This window comes from Rhinolophus ferrumequinum, chromosome 11 (genome assembly GCF_004115265.2).
Source record: "Rhinolophus ferrumequinum isolate MPI-CBG mRhiFer1 chromosome 11, mRhiFer1_v1.p, whole genome shotgun sequence".
NCBI lineage: Eukaryota > Metazoa > Chordata > Mammalia > Chiroptera > Rhinolophidae > Rhinolophus > Rhinolophus ferrumequinum.
Window position 1 is genome coordinate 28,768,932 of NC_046294.1, and position 23,588 is coordinate 28,792,519.

The following is a 23,588-nucleotide window of genomic DNA, read 5'->3' on the forward strand; positions in this document are numbered from 1 at the left end:
CCCCCTGGACAGGCTTGTCTTGCTGGAAGGGCCTCTCCCAAGCTCTAGGAGATGAGTCTTCATTTCTCTAAGCCAGTGGTAGTAATTCCACTCCTGCTGGCACAGCTTGTTTGAGCTAAGGGCAAAATTCAATTTGACCAAAAAAAAAAAAAAGAAAGAAAAAAAGCACAGATGTCTGCCAGAGGACTTGTGGAAAGACTTTATTCCCTGATTATAAAAAGAAAAACCTCACAAGGAAAAACACTCCTCTTTCCGCTTTCGGGTATATCTATTTATGAATGTGAACCCCTGGGCTTGGTAGCCTTCTTGAAACTGTATTCTTGTGACACTAAAGATGAAACTCACTGTCTAAAGATGATAGTAGAGAAAGATAAAGGGAAGTTGCTGACTTTAAGCCCCCGAGTTAACAAATCCTGCAACCACTTCCCTCCCTATCTCTCATTTCAGAGAATACTTAAAAAAAAAAAAAAAAATTAAGCCACTTAAAGTTGGGTCCTCCATTAATAGCAGATAGAATGTTACCTGAGTCTCCATGTAGGTAAGAGATAACTTGCCTGTAAATTAAAGGTTCAGGTGTACGACTCCAGGTTAGGAGAACACTTGGGCGTGGGGACGAGGTTAAAACAGTCCTTTGGAACCTCAAACATCTGGGTGAGGAGCAGTGGGCCAATCGGAGGCAAAGGGGCCATTCTCTGGATGTGCGAGCAGCTCAGGAATGCAAAGCACCAGTCACACCTCACTGTCTGCGGCCTGGGGGAGGGAAAGCAATGGTGTTTCCGTGATGACTCAGCCCTTCCCCTCAAAAACTCAAGGAAAGTCAAGTGTGCCCTTGCAGGCAACCTTCCCTCTGTCACGGCTGTGTTTTTATAGGGCAGTGCTTGGAAAATCTCGCTCTTCCTTTACGCTTGACTTGTCCGGATGTCTCCCACCTCCTCGAAGCTCACAAGGTATGGGGGGCAGAATGTCATTTCTACCCCCTCCCTCTACCTCCCACATGTTTCCAGGCCTTTTTAGCAGCCTCCTCCAAATGAAGTGACCTCCCTCACCAGTATTTTTACCACCCATTGAGAGGCGATTAAAAATGTCTGATGTAAAAATACAACTTGCCCTGCTGGGAGAGGTTAGAGGAAGGTTTCAACCAGAGTCGGCCAAAGGCTGCTGGGTAGAGCAGTGGACAGGGAGTCAGAGACACCTGGATCTGCATTCCAGCTTGGATACCAAGACCTGCATGACCTTGAGCAAGTCACCTGCATGACCTTGGGCAAGTCACCTGAAACTCAGTTTTATTGTTTGAAGAATGGAAGCAGTGTGACCTGCACTGCTTACCTCACCAGGCGAATGACAATGTCCAAAAAAAAAACAACACAAAAACAACTAAACACAAATGCAACCACTGTGCTCACCAGAGGGTAAAGCCCTGAGGGGCTAGGACTCAAACAGGAATTTTCATTTGAGACAGAGGGAAAAAGTTCAGAGACAAGAATTTAGTACAGCCAAACTGTCTGGGTGGATGCTGAAAGAAACCTGGAAAAACAGAACTATATATATATTCATTGGGTAAGAGGGAAGATTTAATTGGCTCAGTTTCTTCTCTGAGGCTTACCTATAGGCCTGGGCCTTTCCACACATTATTTTTTTTATTTTATTTTTTTAAAGTCCACACATTATTTTAATCAAACCTCCTGAGAGTCTGGTGAGATGGGCATTTTTCATCTTCATTTTATCAAAGAAAAAAAGCCACAGCAAGAAATCAAAGGTACTGGTTGGAGGTAGATTCTGGCCTCCTCACAAGTTGGGTTGGGAGGGTTTGTTTCTGGAAGATTTAAAGGCTTCCTATGTCCTTTGGGCCCCTTAAGAGGAATAAGCAGGAGCAAACACCTTGAAAAGTAATCTTGCAGGATGATGAGAATTTTCATGCCCTATTCTGGGCAGAGAGTCCTAGAGAGTACAACAGAAATCATACTGAAAGTGACTGAAATGTAGTGGTTGTTCCATAGATTGTGTTGACTAATGAATAAAAGAAACCTATATTACAATCCAAGCAACTTTCTAACTATATAGATGGACAAGTTATTGAATCTGGCCTCATTTTTAACTAGAATGAGAGTTGACCTATGTCTCTCTCATACCATTAGGGGCCCACCCAGACAGTTTGGCTATACTAAATTCTTGTTTCTGAACTTTTCCCTCTGTCCAAAATGGAAATTTCTGTTTCAGTCTTTTGTATATCCACTGGGTCTAGGATGAGAACAATTGACTTTGATAAATGAGGGGAGGGGGCAGAGCTAGACAATATAGCAAACATTAGTCTGGTGATCAATAGATCTGTAATCCTCAGTCTGCTCATCTTTAAAATGGGAGATTTTGGTAGATTCTTGTTTTTCAATTTTTTTTTTCTTTTTAAGCAGCACTTGAAAGCGTTTGCTACTTGAACTCTGGCATGGAGCCCCAAACTATTATGTGAGTAAGTGTGCTGCACAGATTGAATGCACAGGGATGCAGTGCTCCCCCAGTGGGGCCATCGCCTCATCACCCTTCCTTCCTTCCTTCCTACCAAGGCCATTTGGCAAGACAGGGGACCCCCACAATCTCTGTGGGGTCTCTCAAGCTTGACTTCTGTGCTAAGCAAAGAGACTACCTGGGTACTTCCAATGAATTGTTCCAAGTGCTTTCCGTACCATAACTCTTTACCCTTACCACAATCCTATCGAATAGATAATGTTATTATTAACCCCTTTGACAAGTGAAGAAACTCAGGCACAAAGAGCTTAATTAACATTGTCCAAGAATTAAGACTCCTAACAGAAAATGCCTCCTTCCATAATTGGAAGAGGTTTTAGATCTCCAGCGACATCTACTCTCCTGACCCAAGGAAAACTAAAATCAAGCTTAGATAGAACCGTGGATTTAAAGAAAACTCCCAGTCACAGATGAAATTCTATTTTCCAGAAAAGCTTTTCCACAATAGTTCTTTTTTTGAGAGCTGAGAAGAGTTGGTTACATGGGTTTTGCATCTGAGTAGTGGAGGGAGATGTATAGAAAAAGTCACGATGTCACAGGCTCTGATAGCACCAAATGTATCCGAATTCCACTCTGTGACAATGGAACTACGTGTGCAAACAGAACCACTCTTTAGGCACTTTGGGGAGAAATGACTCTTCTGGTGGCTTTAATGAGTGTGGATTGTCAGAAGCCTGAACTGTACCCTTGCCTTAATGTGTGAGCTTACACAAATGAGTGTCTATGGGCCTTGGAGAAGTGGAGAGAAAAGAAACAAAGCCATTGTCACACAAATAAACAGCCCAAGTTTCTCGTAATGTTATAGAATTCTCAGAGACTTACTTAAAAAGACAGATTTCAAGTATAAGGATTCTGCTCTCAGAAAGCAGTCCAGTGTCTTGCTATTATACTTTGCAGACGTCATTTGTGTGGTTGGAAATATGACTGCCGACTCATTCTCGTGTCACTGTTTGATTGCCATTACATGCCAAGCATTTATGCAAACCTTCACTGGGCATGCACTGAGGCTCTTGGTAGTACTTTCCTAATCAAGAAATGTTCAATGAATGCCTATTTGATGATAAATACAGTAAAAGTCCTCCCTTTCTTTTTTCTTTTACCCAACCAAAGAATGTTTGTCGAGTTCCTATTGCCTATCCACCATCAAAATACTCATTCCATGCAGATTTGTTAGATGTCTACTATGTGCTAGAGGTTGAATAAGAAACTGGAGACACGCATGATTCAGACAGTGTCCCCTTCCTCTGATAACTCCCAGCACAGTGGCTTTGCTTTCTATACATCCACTTGTCCGTGCCATTTCACCCTTTGATTCTAGGCCAATAGCAGCCTTCAAGCAAAACTTTTAATAGCAATATCGGATCCTTGGAAAATCCCCCATGCATAAATACACATCTATAAAAATATGAACTTTAAGTGGAATTTAATACAGCATTGGTCTTACCTACATCAGAGACTTAAAAGCGTATTCATCTCATGAATGCTTGCCTCCGTATTATAAAAGAACTAAAAAGTGGGGAATGGATTGACGTTACTATGAAAACCCAAAACAGAGAAAAGAATAAGGAGGAAATGGAAAGGCCAGCTGACGTACATCCCCCATCAGTATTCATGGTTAAATTGACCAGATTGCTGTAGCATAATTTTAGGGGTTTGCTGTTTAGGGTTTTGTCTGTATGTGTTCAGTGTGTGCAGTTCCAAGAACAACTGTGACTCGACATCAGAAGTATATATATTTATGTATTTTCATCATCTTCTTCTCTATCACCATTAAATGTCAGTTCTCTTCCATGAAGGCAGTGGGGCCCATGTGATTTGCTGAGCCCACAATTATTCATGCTTCTTGGTGCCCAAGCCAGACTTTTGCCAGCCCACACCCAAAGTGCCACACAGCCTGTTTCTGAGGTAGAAGATGGGACTTATTGGGGTCAGCTTTGGCCAGTGTCTTTGAATTGAAGCCAGCAGGCTAAAAGGGCATTACTTACCTTTTTGCAAGGGTTCCCCTGATATCAAGACCCACCATTCATCATTTCCAATTGTGGAAACTTGGCATTTGTTTCGGAAAATGCCAAATGTGTTTTCCTTGTGTATCTGCTGCCACATCAGTGATCTGTCCTTAGTTAGATCTTTTTGAAAAAAGGAAAGAAGCAAGCAAGCAAGAAAATCTCTCTGTCTCTCGCTCGCTGGGTCATCTTGGATGACAACTGTCTGAGCCTCATTGTAAACTTAACAATGGATCCATTCATACTCATTGAACAGAATTAGTATGAAGATTAAATATAGTCCCTGATGTAGAGTTGGTAACAATACTATTATGAATACTATTATTAGTGTTATTTATAGAGTGCTTGCAATGTGACATTTGGTAATAAATGCTATTTCTTCTTTAACTTGTCTGGACTACATCACCTCTCTAAAATTTACCTTTCTTATCTGTATAATAGGCCTAATAGTATTTTACACATTTGTTTTGAGGCACTGGTTCTCAAACTTGAGTATGCATCAGAATCTCCTGACAAGCTTGTTAAAACATTGATTGCTGGGCTCTATTGCCAGTATTTTTGATTTAGTATTTACAGGCTAGACACTGAGAATTTGCAGTTCTAGCAATTTCTAAATTTTGTTGGTGATACTAATGGTCCAGAGCCACACTTTGAGAACCTCTGCTCTAAGGACTAGATTTATTAAGCATTTATTCAACAAACATTTATTGCACACCTAGTGCGTGCTAGGAATTGTTCTAGATGTCAAAGGAAATGCAATGAATAAGACAAAGTCCCTCTCTTCATGAAGCTTACATTCTAGCAAGGGAGATAGACAATAAGTGAACCTATAAGTAAACAATAACATTCAGAAATGTGAAGAAAAATAAATCAGGTGAAGGGGGTAGTGAGTGACTGGGTTTCATTGAGAAACATATTTCAGAAATAGCAGTCAGGGAAGGCATTTCTGAGGAGGTGATATTTGATTTAAAAATGATAGGAAGCAAAGAAGACATTTTATCTAGGAGAAGAACATTCCTATAAGAAAAAAGCCAAGTGCAAAGATCCCCAGGAAGAAATAAATTTGAAGTTTTTCAAGGACAGTCAAATGGCTAGCGTAGCCAGAGCATTGTGAGTGAAGACAGGAGAATGAGGATATGGAATCAGACAGAAACAGGCAGTGGGGCAAAATCATGTAGAGCCTTGTAGGCCATCGTAAGCAGGTTGCACCTTATTTGACGTTGATGGAAAGCACACGATAAGTGGATGAGTGACATGATCTGACTTAACAGTTTTCAAAGAGCACTCTGGCTTCCGGGCAGGACAGGAGTGAAAGCAGGTGTAGAGTTAGGAGGTGGCTGACATTCTCCAGGAAGGATGAGGGGGCTTTGCCTAAGGTAGTAGCAGAAGAGGTGATGAGCCCTGATCAGATTCACGTTACACTTTGTAAGTCAAACTGATGTAAATGATGTTGGATCTGCCGGCACTTTCTGGGTGTGGCCAGGATCCTGTCTCGTGAAGCCCAAGAGTAGACACACGGACCAGGGAGAGACAAAAAGTTTTTAAAAGAGGATCATTTCTTAGAGGCAGGAGAAGAGGTTGCAGCTCCTGAGCAGGAGGGAGTACCCAAAACTGGGAAGCCCACTAGCTAAGGCAAAAGGCTTTTACTTTTATACTTTCTCCTGCCTGCTTGGGGAAGGGGGCTGGAGCCTTCTAATGGAATTCATCTATTAGGTTTGTCCTGTTTGCTCATCTTGAAGGGATTAACAACCAACTCATTCCTATCTAGTAGATCTGCTCCTTTGTCTAGCCAGAAGGGATTTGAGATTATCTGTTAACCTCAAGGCATATTCTCATGTCTCTGTCCTGGAGTGAAGGAGACATTCCAGGGCCTGGAGTTTCAGGATATGGCTGCTTTTTTGTTCCACCAGGGACCTTCCTGTCTACCTAACGACATGCTAACTAACTGTCTCAAAACAAACAGGATTTGCTATTGAGTTGGGGGTAAAGCAAGGGAAAGAGGGGAATCCAGAATGGCTCCTGAGATTGGAGCCTGATTTAGTAAAACAAGATCATCTGTGAGAAAGTATCTGGCACATAATAAGGGCTCAGTATTCATCTATGTATTTTGGAATTGGAATATTTTCAGTTTAGAAATTCTAATGCTACCAAAAAGGGCCATGCAGCCTATGCAGTGCATTGCTTATAGAGACTGTGATGTGAATGAAGTCGTATGAAGTAGTTGTTCTGGAAAGTGCCAACTCTTTGTCAGTGCTGTTCCTTAGATTTTTCTACCTTTCTGCAACTAAATACAACTCCAATAAACTGAGTTGAGTGTCCAGTGTGAAAGCCATTGTGCTAGGGACTGAGCACGTGTCATCCATTTGGGAAAAGTCTAGAACTCAGGGGCTTACCTTTGGAGTATGAGCTTGTACCAAGAAAAAAAGTCCTCATGTCATTGGTGATCAATATTGATGCTGGAGCCTTCTTTCTTGGCATTTCCTCCAAATTCCTTGCTTGAGGACTTCAGGCAAGTTGCACCCCTTGATTAGGGACGTGGCATTAGAGTGTGGAGTGTGTGTGACATAAAACCTACTCAAGGAAAGCCAGCCTGGATGTCCACCCCGTCCCTGAGTGCAGCTGGCAAGCTTGTTGCTGCACCAACAGAGACAGAAATGTGTGCATTCAGTGGGATCTATCATGTCTGGAATCGAGATCTCTCCAAATATCAAGAAAAAAATATGATTCATTGAAATCCAGTTGTATTTTTAAAGAAGTTTATGCTCATTTTTTATAGCTTAGATCAGGGGTGTCCAAACTTTTTTCAACGTTTTTTACCAAGGGCCATATGCGGTGAAATACACAAACAGCCGGGCCACTCACTCGAGGTGAAGTACGTGTTGCCTCACCTGGTTTATTTAAGTAAACTAAATATATGTTTGGAATTTGCTGCGGGCCAATTAACAATGGATTGCAGACCGCAGTTGGCCCGAGGGCCGCAGTTTTGACACCCCTGGCTTAGATGATTCAGTTTGTATTGTTCATGCACCAAAATTGTGAAGAAGCCCAAGCCTGTCACCATCGGCTCTGTAACCTACCTCGCTTCCTGTGCCTGCTTTTGGCAGTTAGTCCCAGATGTCCAACATCCTCATGGATGTCTACGTCAGTTCCCCATTTCTCTCCTCCCTGGATTTACCCAGCTTCCCTTGCTGCAGTCTGGAATTTACCAACACTGATCAACAGTTATTCATTCGGAAAGTATTCATAGATCACACTATATGTGTTTCATAAAGCACCCACTGAGTACTGCTCTTCTGTATAAATACAATAAATAATAGTATTTATTGGGTACTTATAATTTGTCAGCCACTGTGCCAAGAGCTATCAGTATATTATCTCATTTAATCCTCACAGCAATCCTGTGATTCTATTATCTCCGTATGCAAATGAGAAATTTCTGAAGAGGTACAATAATGCCCAAGATCAACCAGGAAGCTTATAGCAGGGTGGGATGCAAACCCAAGACTTTCTGATTCACAGCCGATGCTCTTAATTGCCGCCATATTGCTTTTCAAGGCAGAAGAGAACTAGCGTTTATGGAGCACCTATCATGTGACATCTTCTTTACAAATGCTATCTCATTTGATCCTCACAGCAACTCTTCAGGATAGATATCATTGTCAGCTAAAAGGAAACAAAGGTTAACCTCTCAGAAAGGTTAAGAATCGTACACAAGACCCTCAGTGACTGAGCTAGGACACCAAATCAGATTTCCTAGATGTCAATGTCCACGTGTTTTCCATAACACCAAAGAGCCCAACTTCATAGCTTCAGTGAGAAGCTGTGGTATCTGAAGGGTTCTTTGAAGGTTGTGTAGTATTTCAACTGGTGGAGATGGAGAAACAGCCTCTGGATGTAAAGAACAGCATGAACACACAGAACTGCTGGAACAGCTAGGAGTGCACATGGGAACCACCAATACCATATTTCCCTAGAGTGCTAAGCCAAGGAGAGGACATCCTATTCTCTACATCTCCGTATATCTTGTCTTCCCTCCCCTTTTGTTTGAAATCCTTCTGTGACTTTTCTTTAGACAAGGGCTTTCATGATCTGTTTCCTGCCTTCTCTTTCTTCTCGGAGTGTACTGTACTCACTCTGCAATGGCCTCACTGGCCTCTTTTCTAATCTTCACTTTTATCAGCTCTTTCGCACTTTAGAGACTCCTGCATTTGCTCTGTATTCTACCAGTAACTTTTTTTTTTTTTTACCTCATCTTCCCATGACAAAGATCAGTTCACATATCACCTCCTCAAAGAGGCCTTCTCTACCTCCATAGCTATTCTCATTATAACATTCTGCTTAAATATTTCTTAAATAAGTCCATGCATCCTTGAATGTTTTCAATTCAATAGAAAAAAATAAAGCACAGGGTTTGTTATAGGCGTTTTTCCAAAATTGGCTTGTCTACAGATAAATTAGCCCTACCTAAGTACCAAAATCAGTACTTGGCTGAATTTTCAATTTTATAGCAGCTTCTTGACATACAAATTTTGAAACAGAGAGCAATTTTGATAAAAATCAAATAACAAACCCCATTAAAATAAAGTGATTGTTGAGAGTTCAGGCTTTAAAAACTTGTCTTGATGGATTAGAAAGACAAAAGAACTATTTGCCCCTTAATCTAAATTTGATTTGTCCTGGTGACCTGAAATCATAGCAAATAATCCCAGTGATTTGGAACAACCCCCTACCCCCCGGGCTCCCATAATGACAGATTTCATACATCATAATGAAATATTTTTAATAATTCACAATATTAATTTCTAAAATGGTGAATATTGATAGATAGAACCTATATAAACAAAAGTTCTTATGGGGTCATCAATAATTTTTAAATGCAAGAAGATTCTGGAGCCAAAATATTTGTGAACTATTGAGTTATACAAACAAATAACTTCCGGTTTTTGCTGAGCACATTTTTAGTTGGGTCTTTGTCACTTTTACATGAAAGAGTCTTGATAATTGAGTTTCATCATAGAAAGATAATTTTGCCTCAAGAAGTTGAGGAGTGCCCTATTGCCAATAGTAAGTTTTTTGTTTTTTGGACTGAAAAAAATCTCTTCCCCTTCCTCCCATAATCTAAAATTTAGGAAAAGACTTGCAGTAAATGAAAGAACCCAAGGAATGGGTTAATCTTCGATTAACAATGAATTTAATTGTCTCTAGAAATTAAACTCAGAAATAGTAAAGAAAATGTCTTCAAATTTTTGAACTAAGTCTACCTTGGAAATATTACATCTTTTGTCTATAGTGATTTGCAAAGAACATATGTTTAATTCTAATCACAATTATGAATCCAATATAAAAGGCCAAGATATTTTTTGGTGTATTGACCTGGTGATGAAGGCAATTATAGATGGCTAAGAAGTGACCAAAAGTGGCCAACTAAAAAGTCCTTGAGAAAGGGTGGGCCAGAGGTAGAGGAATAAGGTCACAAGTGGTGAGCTGATCGGTTAACTACTAAGCCAAATTTGAACCTTATTATAAAAGCAACAGCAAGTCACTGAACTGTTTTTTAAAAATGACATGCGTTATGATCATGGAAGTCAAGGTCTTTCTCATAGCTAACATTTCTAAACTGGGTGAGAAAATCAGGGTAGGTCCCACAGAGGAAGTGACATTGAAGTTGATAACAAAAGGAGAGAAAGAACTAACTGGGAAGGAAGAGGATGATGTGTCCTAGGCAGGGAAAATGTAAGAGATTAGCATATTCAAGGAAGTGTACAAATCAGAAATGGCTGAAGCATGACTGTGGAGGTATGGGAAAATTATGTGACTAGAGAAGTAAGAAGTGTGTAGACCATGAAAGACTTTGGAAGCAGGTTTCAGAGTTTAGACTTAAGAATGAGAGCTTCAGAAATTCATTGATGGGGACTACCGTAATCAAATTCATGTTTAAGAAATATCATTCTGGCTATAATCTGGTGAAACGGATAATAGCCTCTGGTTATGGTCCTTATGGCAACAAATACATAGGTATTTCCGTGGGATATCTTATCTCTGCATAAACTTACATCACTGGAAAAAAGTCTTCTTTTGTCTGCTAATTTATTTTTCTTGGTTGGAAAACATGGAACATGGGAGTAAAATAACAGGGGTCCCTCAAAACTTGCAAAGAAGGAAACAAGATTGCGTGTGCTTAGAAGATTTAACTGTATAATCAGTACATGCTAGATCAGAACAGAGATAGGTAAAGCTATCTAAAATTGAAATGACTCTGGCCAGAGCTAGCATTTGCCTAAATGCAAAAACTTATCTAAAAAGAGAATTGACCATCCTTGTAACCCTAGGCAAAGGGAAATAAGCAAGGTAAATATTGGTGCTGTGATTCTAACCACCATCCAGGAGAGAGTCTTGCTCAGTGACTTGGGTAATATGATACCATTGCAAAACCATTCCTATTGTGGAGACAAATGCGTGTTAGATTAATGGTGTCAACCCTGACTGACCAAGAGAATCACATATAGAGTTTATAACAAAAAAACAAACAAACAAAAAAATACCGGGGGTGCCAAAAAAAAAAAATATATATATATATATATACATGACCTTTGTTACCAGTATATATTGAGTATTACAATTTTAATACAAGTTTTTCCTTTCTTAAAATGTGTATTTTTTTTGGCACCCTCTGTACAATTGTCTGGCCCTAATCTTAGGTCTGACATGGATCCCAAGCTTCTGAAAATGCTGTAAACTCCCCCGGTCCCAGAGACATAGCCAGGGTGCAGAACCCCATGTCAGATATTCTTAGCCTGACATTGTAATCAATTTAATCTTTCTTATAATAATGCCATGCTCACTATATAATCTTCTGGTTATAATTTGGTTTCATGTGTAGGTCTTTGTTCAGAGAGAAAATGTGCTGACTTTTGCCACACAAGTATTCCAGTTCAAATGATTATTACATTTTTTTTTGTGAATTGATAAACTGACATTGGCAATTTATACAGCAATCTTAATATATCTTGTTAATATAAGAATGTCTTTGAGAGAATAATAGTTCTTTCTGGATAATGACAAATCAGGTGTCAGAGGATATAAGCCTTGAAGACCATCTAACTTCACCAAGATCATATCATCATTTGAGCCTTTTTAGGGATCGCCTCACAGGTGTTACTGGCTTTTCATTAACGTTACGCAAATGGTTTATTTCCCCCGCCCCTGAAATTATCAAATAACAATATTTTAAACTCAAGCATATATAGTAGTAGTTTAGAAGTAAGAATCCAGGTACTGGGACAGTGAACACATTCCTTAATGAGTCCCCTGGTTGTACTTAAACTAAAAGCCCCACTTACTTTAAACATATTGTTTCTTCATCAAGGGAAAGTGTTCCCTGCAGTACAGTCAGCTGCTCCGGGCCAGAGGGAAAATATTAGAATTTAAACATAGAAATAAATATAAAATATGCATCATAAACTTCACAGACCCAGGCGCAGGTACTAAAAGAGGTCTTTATTTTATTAAAATATTAAATGACTATTCAATTGAGTAAGTGGGACTAAAGCTGAGCTTCTGTAGGTATTGTTCTGGCTTTACAACAGAGTCGCTACCCTTTTTCAAATGTAAATTGAGGGTATCTTTTGTCATCAACAAAAGTTTCAAGGAACAATAGAGAATGGAAGAAATGTCATAAAAGCAAATGGAAGAAAGCACAGAGGTGGATAATTCAGCTGCAACATCCTTGAAAATGTGCCAGAAATCCTTATCTACTGAGGGAGCTGCAGTGGAGAATGAAAAATCTCTTATCCCACAAAGGAGGGCTCCTTGTTTTTCTGTGGAGATGGCATGGGGCCAGAGTAGCCATCCAGAGGTAAATGGAAGAATAGAGTTTACTAGGAGGCCCAGGTGAAAACAGAGAGAGTTGTAAGTGAAAGGGAAGAAGACAATTGCTGGCTGTTTTCTATGGTCTCCTAACGAAGGACAGCACTGGATGCAGGCTGGGCGCCTGAGGGTCCCTGGGGCTTTGTAGGAGCCACCCCCAGTAGATAAAAGAATAGCTGACACCTCTGCACTGGCTCAGATAGCAGTAGGAACCTGGGCCTTTTAACGTTCCAGCAATCCCTGCACACTTACCACATAGTCTAGGTCTAAGCTGAAAGGGTGTTCACCCTACAGCACCAATTTTTATGTGTCCCCAACTTAACCTGATATTAGAAATACAGAAGTGTGGTAAAGGAGAGGGCACAGCATCAAATTGTATCTCTGTGGGAGGGCAATGAGGTAGTCAGTGAGTGGGTAAGCAAATAAGTGCGTGGATTTGGGAGTTAGCAAACTCTGATTTTGTCAGTTCTGTCATTTATTCATTACATGGTTTTGTACACATCACTTAACCTCTCTGGACTTCTTTTACCTCACCTATTAAATCATATAATAACACCTTTTCCATGGGTTTTATGAATGCTAAGTAAGATGCCTAATAAAAGATTTATCCCAGTGTTTGGCAAAAAGTGTCTTAACCAGCTAATGAAGTCATATTAGGGCAAGATAACATGTTTGAACTGTTTATCCACTATTTTTCCCACTCCACTTCCATCTTCACTCTTCATTTTATTGACATGAACTCTGTGACCCTTTAGTCCTGACTGCTACACAGGAGTTACCCTTTGCCTAAAAGAAAAGGAGTTACCCTTTGTCAACATGGAACCAGGGGGAAAGAATGTGTAAACGTTTTCCACTCTTGAGTTCCAAGTACTGTGATGCCAGTGAAGTCAGAAAAGACTTATAAGAATAAATGATCACGTTTTACTTTCTCCAGACCAAGTAAAGATTCTAAGACTGAGAAGAGAGGACTATTGAGACAGTTAGAACAGAATACGGAGAGATGCCTGACCTTGACCAAAGTCTCGTCAGTCGACAGCACAAAAGGGGCCAGCAGCAGAGAGCTGGGTCCATGCCCTCATATGGTTCACTCTCATTCTTCTGTCCCACCTGTGTACACCTGACTTGAGCATCTCTGTTAGTTTTCTTCTCTTTGTCTGGTGAGGATCATCCAAGGATAGCGCCCTGCCTGTCACCCAGTGATCACCCAGTGATTATCTGAAAATGATCCCCTTTTTTCCCCTAAGACTCTGTTCATTCATTCCCACTTTGTGAAACCCCTTCAGTGACCAGAACACTCATGAGCCCAGGTAACTTAAAAGGCTGATGATGATTCAATAAGAAAAGTCCTCCATATCTAGCAAAGATGTTACTTGGGAGAACCAAATGGAAATCTCCCACTGAGCCAGGACAGTGTGGCTCACCTGCACTTCCCATGTTACAACATCTGGTGTTATTTTAATCTGTACCCCCAGACAAATTCTGACCACCCGCAATCCCTGATTTGATCTCAAAAAGCAAAATACATAAATCTCAGTATTCTGTGATTACAGGGAACTCCCACTAGCTAAAAAAAAAAAAAAAAAAAAAAAAAAAGAAAGAAAAAATTGTGGTTCTACCTTCTGACCCCTTGAACCACACAGTTGAATGCAAAAAGGCCCATTTCCACAGTAACCAATTACTGTTCTAGGCCATGCCTGAAATGTCAATAATCCTTAGAGGAATCTTGAAGGTTGCCTCCATTCCTTTACCTGGCAAGGTTCCTACAATGGCCTCTTCACACCTTGAAGTGACTGGAGAACTATCTGTAGAATAAAAAAAAAGAAAAAAAAGAATCCATTGTCCCTAAATAAACCAGTTTTAAAAATTTAGGCAGGAGAGGAACAGGGGAGAGCTTAAGAATTTTCTATGGCAACATGGAGGGTAATTTTCAAAATGTTTAACTTACCCTTAAGAATTCAGGCAGCTGTGCTACTTCTGGGATTTGCTACACATGAAACACTGGAAATGTGAGCAAACCAGAAAGAACAGTGAAACAAAGCAAAGAACAAGGTGTGAGTTTCCCATGCAGAATGTTGGGTAAAGAAAACATTTGTGAATAGTGCCTATGTGATGAGCAATCATCGTGGTAGTTTGGCTTGACTTCTATCTTCCTTCCTTTGATGGGGCATTATAAAGAGAGTCCACAGGGAAAATTACAGAGCAGGTGATATCTGAAGGCTTCCTAATTGCACTCCAGTGTTGATGACACTAATGGAGCATAAGGAATATTAAAACCCTTATAACACATTGTGTATTAAAATCTTTACCCTTCCCTTTCCTTAGGCATTATCTTACCGTACCATACTGTATCATACCATACTGTATCATTCCCAACTTTTTTTCCACTCTCTATTTTCAACTGGTAATAAAAGACATTTGAGCTATATTTTAGAGAAAATAAGAGTGCAGATAACCAATAGAGTGTGAGTCATGAAAGCAGGAACCATGTCTGTCTTGTTCTCTGCTAAACCCATAGTGCTGAGCCCAGTGTTTGGTTTGTATTGTATCCCTATCCATCATTTATTCAGTCAGTCAGTAAGTCAGTCATTCCACAAGTATTTATTGAGCACCAACTACATGCCATATACTGTTCCAAGGGCTTGATATACAACAGGGAACAGAATAGATAAAGTCCCTGCCCTCATTGAGTTTACATTCTGATTGAGTGACTCAAACAATAAAAAAATAAAAATATAAAATGTCAATCATTGATAAACATTGTAGAAAAATAAAGCAGAATAATGTGACAGGAAATGTTGAGGGAGTGTACATAGTGAGGATAAGGCCCATATGGTTTGAGGTGGTCAGAGACTTCTCTGACAAAATGACCTTTAACCAATGAACTGAAAGAGCCAGGGAATGAGTCATGTAGTTGTCTAAAGCAAGAGTGTCCAGGCAAAGGGATAGCAAATCCAAAAGTACTGAAGAGGGACAGTGCTTGACATGTTTAAAGAACAGTAAGGAGACCAGTGTAGTTGGAGCCAACTATAGGGTTGGAGCAGGGAGAACAGCTGAAAGATTGATGAAATAACCCAGGTCAGAGAAAATAACAGCATGTTCCTGGGGAATATGGGAGAGTGACAGGAAGTTATTAGATTCTGGTTATACTCACACTTCAAAAATAAAGAGCTGAGAGGATTTGCTGATGAATTGGACATGGGGTGTGAGAGAAAGAGAGGAGCTAGGGAGGGCATCTAACTAAAATTTTTACCCTGAAAGAGAGGACTTAGGATGGTACCTAACTAAGACTTTGATCCTGAGCAACTAGAAAAGTAGAATTGCCATGTACAATGTGGGAAGACCAAGGGAGCAGCAGAATTTGGAGGCAGAAGCAGGCGTCTGTAGATCAGGTTGGGGCCTGTGAAATTTGAGTTGCTTATTAGATATCCAGGTGTCTATCAGGTCGGCAGTAGGATACAGAGATATAGTGTTAGATGGACTGGTCTGAGATGCAAGTATACACTTTATAGTCAACATAATATTAAAGGTATTTGCAGTCATGAGTAAACTGAAAAATTATTGTAAATTGAGAAAAACACCAAAAACTAAAACTGAGGACTAAGCCCCATAACTTAGAAGTCTCAGGGTTGAGAAACAATCAGCAAACTGAGACCAGGGAGGAGAGGTCAGTGAGGTAAGAAAACCAATAGAGAGGACTCCAATAATTATTTTTTGTTGAAAATGAATGAATGAATGAATGAATGGGGTCATGGGTTCTAGGGCAAATACCAAGTGTTGGTTATTCTAGTGTTCTTACTGCCATACAGTCTTAAAATGACAAGTATTATTATGAAGGCAAACAGTCTTAATAGTCATCTTTCAAAGAGGAACTATCCCAGGAAAACCAGAATCCCAGTGTTGGGCCTCAATCTCCCACCTGCGGCTATAAAGCACATCAGTTAAGAATAAGGCACTGGACCAGACTATGAGAGTACTCGTTCCAGCTCTATTACTTACTAACCACATACTTCGACCAAGTTACTTAGCTTTGCTCTGCCTTGGTTTCATCATCTGTAAAATGAGGATTTGTTAGTCTCTAGCTCACAGGACTGTTGAGAAGTTTACGTGTTAAGGCATATAAACTCTTTGAACAGCCGCTGGCACTGAGAAAACACCCAAATAGCTATTATTAGTATGTGGCACATAATAGGTGATTAATGACTGATCCAAATTTGTCTTAAGCCAAGAATGCCCTTAAAAAAGAAAGAAGAAACTAGGAAATAAAGTTATCGTGGGGCATTCCGAAGGCCATAACTTGGGCCCTTTTATGAATTAGATATTTCTCTTTGCATTATGTACATACCCGCATCTTTTTAAAATATCTCTTATGCGAGCTAAGGAAAGTCCTTGTGTCTTAGCTTGTTCAGGCTGGTAGAACAGAATAGCATCGACTGGGTGGCTGATACACACAGAAATTTGTTTTTCACAAATCTGGAGGCTGGGAAGTCCAAGATCAAGGCTCTGGCATATCTGGCTGTGGGCACAGAGCCAGGAATACAGTTTCCAGGCTCTCGGCCTCACGTGGAAAGGTGCTGGCTCAAATAGTAAATGGCCACCAACTGTGATTGGATGGCCATCAGCTGTGGCTAGTTGGCCGTCAGCTGTAACCAGTGAGCCATTGGCCACTAATATGACTGCCGTGGCTACGCTAGCAGAAAATGGGGGCTAGCAAGAAGATGGTGGCTGATCTAGCAAGAGCGGATTGCAGTTAGCAGAGCGGATTGCAGCTAGCAAGTGAGGTTGGTTGACAGAGAAGCCGAAGAAGGCAGGTTGCGGATCCTGTGGCTCCTGCTTCCTGTGTCTCCAACCCAGCCCCCAGCCAGACTATAGTGATATGACTCCCCTATCTATGGCTCCGGGGGTGCTCCTTTTTGGCCTTACCATATCCTGCATTCTTATGTGGGGACCGGGACCAGAGACCCCGCATGACACCCTGCATGACAGGGCTCCACCCTCATGAATTAATTACCTCCAAAGGCCCCACCTCCAAATACCATCACATTGGGGATTAGGTTTCAAAACATGAATTATGGAAGGACACAAACATTCAGTCTATAGCACTTTGTTAAATTGAAACTCCTCACTTTAAAAAGGTCCTTCTATGCTTTGTTAACATATTAAGGATTAGATGTTCCTAAGAATGCTTTTCTAACAAGAATCGGATTTTTTTTTTCCATTAGGGAAGAAAAGGAACATTTTTTTCTATGTAAAATGGAAGGAAGAGATTTGTATAGTAATATTAGTTTCTGTATTATTTTAATTCACTCTCATTGAGTGTTTAAGTTTCGTTTTTCTACTTTGAATTGTTTTTCCTTGAAAAATCACTCTTTTCTACTTGTTCTGCTTCCTCATACTCTGGTGAAGGCAATTGAATTTGAACCCTAAATTCCTTCTTAGGTATGTGGTGCACAAAGAAAATTCAATACCAGTTGATCTCATTAAACAGATCAATCAATCAGAGGCTGACGATTTGCTTTCAAAGTGATTCTTTGCTTTTCAAAAGAAGGTCCCAATAGGGATTTCCTGAAATAGTTTTCATCTGCAGGACTTTGCTACTATAATCAATTGTTGAGAACTTGATTCAGCATATAGTAAATACTTAAGGAATATCTATTTTTGTTGATGATGATGATCTGCTGGATACCATAGGTATTTGTGTATATATCTATCCCTCCCCTCAAGTCAGGATGGTAAATGGATTTTATTGCTTGTTCCAACTCAAATTGATTGGAAAGAGATGCCTAGAGCACTGAGTTTAAAAGGATTTTGAGACCAAATCCAGGTTCAGAGAAAAAGAGCACCATGATCCATTAGAAATGTCTGATGTGGGAGTCAGAAGGGATAGTGGCCGCACGTGTGCTTACCAACCTACACTCGCAGTAAATACCTTCAGGGAAAGATACTATGCATCTTTGAATCACTCAGAGAGCATAGCACAATTTATGGCTTGTGTAGACGCAGTGCATATTCACTGAATGTCATTAAATGGAGGAATCATGATTTTCAAGACTATTCGCAGTAAATCAAGTGGCTTCCTTATACATATCTGGTGCTTTTGTTAACAACCAGCACATTTGTTGAGCATCTATCAGTTGGAAGTTCCTGTATAAATGGATTATTAATTAAATTCCTTCCCTCCCAAAGTGTTCACACACTCACACACACACCACACACACGCACCCCTCAGTCATAAAACCATGAGAACAGAGTTCTCGATTTTGCCTTGCTTTACCTGTAGGACGTAGGTAACTCTAGGACTATGCCTGTAGTTACCTACCCTAAGTTCATGATCACCCAATGAGCCTTTTTGCCTGCTCTATTTGCTAAAATCATGATGATAAGCCAACAAAACACAAGTAAACAGATCTGGCCTAGAAGCTGTATGAATACCACGTCACACCACTGCCTTGAGTCTCCTAAATTAAAGGGTATTTACAGTCCTTTAGTTAAATCAGATCATAATCACTGAAAAAGTATGTAATCCAAAAGCTTTCTAATTATCAATAAAATAGTCACAAAATTAGGAGAATTTTGACTATAATAGTGACGATAAAAAATTTCAGATGATAAGGACACTCTGGCCTTTTAGCAGGAAGTTTCCTATCTTGGGTGACATGACTGAGTAATGCATAAAACTCTGGGGTAAGGTCAGTAAGCATGTGGGAAATCTTACAAGTAGCACATTGCATGCTTTCTTTAATAATGTAAATGTTTTCTTAATGTCACCCAAATATGTCACAGAGCTGGTTAGCATGGAGGGGCTTCTGCAGGTCTGTAAATACTCTAAAATTCCAAGCAAAGTTTGGAAAGTGGGTGTAATTTTCTGAGAAGAAATTGCAGAAAAAATTCCAAAAGTAATTAAGAAAACGTCCTACGGGGCCTTTACTTTGCAATTCATGACCACCCACCCCACTTTCCTCTCCTCCATGTCCCATCTTCATTTATCTTAACTCCAGATACAATTTGTGAAAATGTTAGTTTTTTCCAAGATATATACTCTCCATGCCAAGGAGGAGAAGGTAACAAGGTCATATCTGGAATAGCAATCTTTTCATCACCCGTACTTAGCCAAAGGAAGTTCTCAGTAAACATTTGGTGATGGAAGGAATGAACCATCTATTTATAAAAGCAGAGTCATTGAGTTGTTAAGTACTAAGATTATCATAGGCCTTGAGTTAGAGTTTGATTTGGTGTCACTGTGTTCACAACTTGATTTTTTAAAGAGCTATAGATGAAGGAAGGCACTCATTCTAATTCTGAATTTAAATGTTACAATAGATAGCAATTAACACAGACATCAAAGGAGTGGAGAAAATTTCATCATTAAGAGGATAAGGATGTTATTATTACAACCAAAGAAAGATGATTAGATACAAACCTATTATAGAAACTGCTAATAAAATAAAGCTTCATAAAATGGTTAAATTACCTCCTTAATATTAAACAAATGATTTTACAGAAGTATCTTGCTGGAACGGAATATGAGGGTAAGTCATGGCACATCACCTCCACTGTTTCTTTATTCCATGACAAAGACAGAAAATAAACAGATAAATGTAATCACAATCACAGCAATTTTTATGGGGGTGCCTCACTTTCCAATACCTTTCACACATGTTCTCACTCCTTTATTAGATTGAAAGGCATATCAGGTTAGGTTCTAGGTGTTTATGATTCAAGTGTAGAACCCATTGGCATCTAGTTATTTTACTGACAAGATAACACATGTGGCCCCTCCAAATTTCAGGGTCAAGACCGTGCCTCTATAAGAAGGGGTATTCAACTTTCTCATTGCATTGCATTCTCTTCCCATAAACACACATAATACTGAGACAGAATTTTCATGTCTTGGTGTCATTCTTTAGCCCTAGAGGGCAAGTACTAAGGTTCTAAAATAGTTCCAACATATGTATGTGGGAACAGCCTTTCATACATGGGAATTACCTGAAATCATACGATGTCTTTAACTGGTCAAAATTAGTATTAAACCTCAGCAAAAAGTACATAGCCCTTCAAAAGAAAGAGCAAAATGGCTTACGAATGAGGTGACATCTCTGTTTAACAGCCAAGGACAGCTGAGCAAAATAATTTGAGATGGAAAGCAAAGCCTACCTTATCCAAATGAAGAGTGCCGGGGAACTCAAGTTGTCAGAATGCAATTATCCCTGTTGGAATTTGGGCAGGCCAGCATCTGACACTTCCAAGCAATGCCTTAGGCTTTTTAAATGAACATCAGGCTTCCAGATTGGATTTTACCTCAATTCAAGGTATAAAACCTACACTCTAAGAATAGAGAGTACAGAGATATTAATTAGTTCACCACTGTCAGGTTCAGAATTGCCCTCCTAGAGATCACTAGGTCTAAAGTTTTCACTTCACAGAAGGAAACTGAGGCCTAGAACACATCACACAATAAAGAAATGAGTTAGTAACTTTGATTCTTTGTGCTCCTTTTTATGCCCCTGAGTCCACAGTTTCCTCAATTCAGTTTAATTCAATAAATATTTATTAGCTCCTGTGCTGTGTCAGACCCTTTGCTGGGGTCCTGGGAATTTATAGAGATGAAGGATGCTCAATAAATGATTAACTATCACAAAGACTTCTTTTCCCCACTCACCCTGTCTTCTTCCACAATAACAGAATTCCTAAATGTTAGCTGGTTACATGGATGTCCTGAATCAAGTCCACATTTCAGCGCATTTCTTATCCGTGTATCAAGCAGACTTGGTCATGTGACTAAGTGTTGGCCAATGGGTATAAGCAAAAGCAATGTGTCTAACTTCTCAGACTTGCACTTAAAGCAATAGCGTATGCCCTTCTCCAACCATTTCTCCTTTCCTGATGGTGAAGGAGTGTCTATACTATACCCTGAGGCGACACTGAAAATGGGGACACCTGGGGCAGAAGACAGACAGAAGATAGAAAGAACCGGGGTCCCTGACACCATGCAATGTCATAGAGCCTAGGACTGCCTGCTTGGACATTTACATGGAAGTCAAGTTTCCAACACATTTAATCCACTATTGTTTGGATGTTGAGCCACTCACAGCCACAACTAATTCTAGTATACAGTAAGTCCTATGCTCTTTATACTTAGCTACGTGGTGTCCACTTTATAATGTTTCTGAATGCATTAATCTTGCCAGGGTGGAACTGGAATTTTAAAGGATATTGCATCCTTAAACTGAAATGCAGCAAAGGAGTCAATGGCAGGGGTTTTAGCCCTGTGGCAGACCATGAGACTGGCTTGTTTGGAAGGCACATTTCATCCACTCCACTGACAACCTGGTTTCATCATCATAGCCAGCAGCAGTAGAAGCATTTCTATTTCAGTGAACAGTGGTTACCATTTACAGGATGCTCACTATTTGCCTAGCAATATAATACCCAATGAACACAATAAATTCTCACAAAACCCCACAAGGGTGATGATCCCAATATTACAGATGAGGAAACTGAGATCAAAGATGTCAAGTCACTTTGAAACAAAACAAGTGACTTGCCAATGGCAGAGCTTATCAAAATCCAAATCTCAGTCCAAAGCTCAAGCCCTTAATAATTTTACCTTAGCTCTTCCCACTAAGTGAGACCTGGTAAGAATGGGCTTGTACAGAGTTGATACAACCACAAGCATCCAGTAAATCAGTTCAGAAATGTTTGTTTCATCATTGTAACAAGCTATTCCAAACCTTAGTGGCTTACTTACAAAAGCAACCATATTACATCTGATGATTTTGGTAAGATAAGAATTCAAGCAGACTTGGCTAGGCCATCCTTTCACTCCACATGGCATTGACCAGGGTTGCTATTGGCCTTCAATTGGGGATGGTCTGTCTGGAGGTTCCAGGACAGTTTCACTCACATGCCCACTATCTTGGCAGCGCAAACTAGAAGGCTGGGCACCTCTGTGTTCTTCTGCCTCTCTGTGTAGTTTCACAGCCTTTCTCACGGTCTCTCCAGCCACATTGTTGTGCCTTCTGATATGGTGGCCCAGGACTCCAAGAGCAAGTGGTCCAAGAGACAGGAAGACGAAGCTAAAAATCTCTGAAGGCCTGGACCTGGAAACCACCACAGTATCTCTTTTGCGATATTCTATTGGTCAAAGTAGTCACATATACCACCTGGATTTCAGAGAGGAGCACATAGATCCCACCTCTTGATGGGAACTGTCAAAGAATTTGCAGTCATCTTCAATCAATCACAATACTCAAACTACTGAAGGAAATTTCACAGAAATAGGAAGGCAGATAATTTGGCAATTTGTAATGTACATTAGTTTCCTAGGGCTGCCATAAAAAATACCACAGATTGGGTGGCTTTAACAGCAGACATTTGTATTCTCACAGTTCTGGAGGCTGGAAGTCCAAGTTCAAGGTGCCAGAAGGCTTGGTTTCCTTTGAGGCCTCTCTGCTTGGCTTGCAAGTAGCCACCCTCTTGCTTTGTCCTTACATGGTCTTTGCCCTGTGCACACACGTCACACACATCCCTAGTGTCTCTCTTATAAGGACACCAGTTATATTGGGTTAGAGCCCCACCCTAACATCCTCATTTTAACTTAATCACCTCTTTAAAGACCCTATCTCCCAATATGGTTACATTCTAAGGTACTAAGGATTAGGACTTCAACATATGAATTTGGGGGAGATACAATTCAGCCCATAATAAATGAAAATCTAGTACCATCATATGAGTGGAAAAACTGAGGTCCAGAGAGAGAAAGTGATTAGCCAGGGTCAGACAGTAGACTCAGCCATAGAGTCAGAGTGAGAGTTCTTTCCAGGGCAGTCCTTTTCCCAACACGTCAGATGATTCCAAGACTTATACCCTGGGTTACAGGATGCAGGAAACAGAGGCAGGAAAGACCAAGAAAGGCCCAGTGTGGGGCCAGAGAGTTTTCCTTTTCTCTTGACATTTTAGGCTTTTCACAATTGTCTTCATTCCAAATCATTGGTTTCATGGCCCTCTCAGCACATCCAGGTCTCTGCCCTGCTCGCTCCTGTTCCCATGTCTCGGCTGACACTTCTGACATTCGGGTCACTATTTAGATTCTGAATCACAGTAATATTGGAGAATATGATGTCCTTGTTTCTGCCTCCACATAGATCTGTCAAGACTCTGGGAACATCTCCTCAGTGCTTTGTAAACTCAGACCCATTCTGG